The sequence below is a fragment of the Belonocnema kinseyi genome, chromosome 8 (assembly GCF_010883055.1).
Source record: "Belonocnema kinseyi isolate 2016_QV_RU_SX_M_011 chromosome 8, B_treatae_v1, whole genome shotgun sequence".
Classification (NCBI taxonomy): domain Eukaryota; kingdom Metazoa; phylum Arthropoda; class Insecta; order Hymenoptera; family Cynipidae; genus Belonocnema; species Belonocnema kinseyi.
In genome coordinates this window covers 47,083,862-47,086,528 of record NC_046664.1, presented here as the reverse complement: position 1 = coordinate 47,086,528, position 2,667 = coordinate 47,083,862, and the positions used below count along the sequence as shown (strand labels likewise).

At 29.5% G+C, this 2,667-nt stretch overlaps 1 protein-coding gene across 7 annotated transcripts in view; it reads right to left on the bottom strand.

The window, feature by feature from the left end:
* The window catches only part of LOC117177668 (MLX-interacting protein-like), an 84,967-nt gene that overhangs the window by 75,483 nt on the left and 6,817 nt on the right, over window positions 1-2,667 (bottom strand). The window contains exon 3 of one of the 7 annotated variants that reach the window (XM_033368493.1): window positions 2,249-2,285. The exons of 4 other annotated variants lie outside the window; for them this stretch is intronic. The gene's annotated coding sequence lies outside the window, so the exon portion shown is untranslated. 2 more of the 7 variants (XM_033368488.1, XM_033368487.1) reach the window with 2 other exon arrangements.

Here is a 2,667-nt window from a genome sequence, read left to right as displayed (position 1 = left end):
TTAAATGGGAAAGCTCGATTTTCAAAAAAATGGAAAAAAGTACTTGTTATAAACTTTTTCTGAATTTAAGTATAATCACCTCTTAAAAAGTGTTCAAGGTATAATTTCCACCCAATAACTTTTAATTTTGACACCCCTAATAAAAAATATGCAAAATAGCAGTCTTCTATTAAATTCATGCTAAATACAGTACTTTTTGGAATTTTTTCAACGTGTATTATTTTTAATCAATAAGTGACGAACTTCCAGGCATTTTAAAAATAATTTCACATTGTTTAAAGAATTGTTCTTTGTTGAAAGAATTTTACTCCACCTTTGAGGATGTACACTACGTACAATCAATCTCAAAAGTTGCCTATCTGTATAATGATTTATGAAATCGAGAAAAAAGATCTATTATTAATTTCTGTAAATATTGACGGAAGCTTCTAAGCATACTTTAGAAAATAATAATTCAGGTTAAAATTGTTTATTTAACAGTAGTTATTTATATAAATTTAGACTTCTTCGAAGAAGAAAATGAGGCCTTGATCAATAGGATTGAATAAAAATTGTTACTTTTCTAATAGATCTTTTTTGTCCATTTTATAAATCATTTTAAAGATAGGCAACTTTTGATATTGATTGTACGTAGTGTACATACAACAATTTTTATTGGTTTGAAAATTTTTTTCTCCCTAAAGTCTGAAAAAGTTATTGTTTTCTGGAAATAATGACACAAAGATTAAGAGATATTTCGGGTTCCAATCGTCTACAAAACCACGAATTTTGCCGATGATTCGTAAACATTGCAGGTCACTTCTTCAGGGCTGAACTGAAACTGAGGTATCAGGTTATGTCTTTAATTGTTATGTATACTCTCTACGATGCTTGTGATTGGCCAGAGCGCCCCACCGTGAAGACTGGTCGAACCTAATTAGCCAATCGAGTCTTTTTTTTATGCCGAGAGAACGGGATCTTAGGCATCGTAGAGAGTATACATAAGAACAACATAAACTGATACCTCAGCTTCAGGTTAGTTCTGAAGAAGTGAACTGCAATGTTTACAAAACGTCGGCAAAATTCATAGTTTAGTACACGATTGGAACCCGAAATACCTCTTTTTATCAAAATAAATAATTCTGAAAGCATTTAATCTATTACAGTTAAAGAATGTTGAGAGCAATATATTTTTAAAGAATATTTTTAGTTTCTAAACAATTTATTATTGTTTAAATAATATAAAGTATACGTTTTGAGGTAAGGACTGAATGTAAAGCGACATGGTGTAAGAGATTCGAAAAATCTACTTTTCTCCAACTTGCCTATGAAAGGGCGCCGGTGAATAATTATTAGTTGTTTAAATAATTGCAAGATATATTAAGCAAACAAAATTTCACCCTTAAAATTGGTTAATTGTATCATTAATTGCAGAAAGGAATAACTTTTCACGATTTAGAAAGAAAAATGGTTAAATTTCAATTGGAAAAACATATTTCTCTCAACACATCCTATAACTGTGTCATTAATACCAAAAAAACAATAACTTTTCTTGCTTTACAGGGGCAAAATGGTTTAAGCAAATAAAAATCGTTGAAATAATTACAAAAAATACTTTAAAAATATATTGCTCTCAACATTCTTTAATTATGTCATTACTTCCAAAAAATAATAACTTTTTACGATTTTAGGGAGAACCAATTGTTTACAAAATTAACATTAATCAACATTGTATAATTTATCCCGAATGATAATAAGTTTTCAGGATTTACAGGCAGAGAAAAATTGTTTAGAGAATTTAAAATTGGAAAATCATTAGAATCTCGTTACTTAGCCATTAAAAATAATTCATGTTTAATAAACTCAAAAATATCGTTCTAGCATGAATTTGATAAAAAACTGCTATTTTCCATTTTTTTGGGAATTTTGCAGAAACAGTAGAAGGGGATTGAGGGTGTCAACATTAAAAGTTATTGGGTGGAAATTATCCCTTCAATACTCCTTTAATTTAAAAAAAGTTTATAACATGTAATTCTTTTTCCGGAAAACTATCAAATTGGAGGGGAGTTTATAACCCAAAAAAATGCAAATTTTTGTTTGAGTGTGATTTTCCCGCCAATTTTTTGTCGAAAAGATCATGCAGGTTGAGATTAATTGAAAAAAGTTATGTGAGTTTTTTCAGATTCTTTTTAACGAGAAAAACAGAGAATGCTTTCAAATGGCTGACTCAACATTTGGTTCCCGTAGGGGACATTTTTTATATGCTTACCCGGCTATACTCTTTAGATGGTACTATATTGTTCAATCTTAAGAATCAAATACAACAGTTATAGTACAGCCAGTACGAAGTTTAGACTGACCCAAATATAATATTATGAGGGTTTTATCTTCTCTCTACTTTCCCTCTCTTGAATTAATTTTAGTATTTAACATAAAAAGCATTTTTTCCGGATTTTAACCTGCTAACTTCTAAATTACAGTTTTCACTTCTTGAGAGAATGTTACTAAGCAGTTTATCAAATTCTGTATCGATTTCGCACTTTGCACCCATTTTTTCCTTCCGACTTCTGGATTTAGTATCAGTGATGGCACCTCTTACTATTAAAATTACCACTAAGGTTAACAATAATCTCGTTAAATTTTCGCCGAGCAATGAATCGTAAAATGATTATTTGTTATTATTAATTA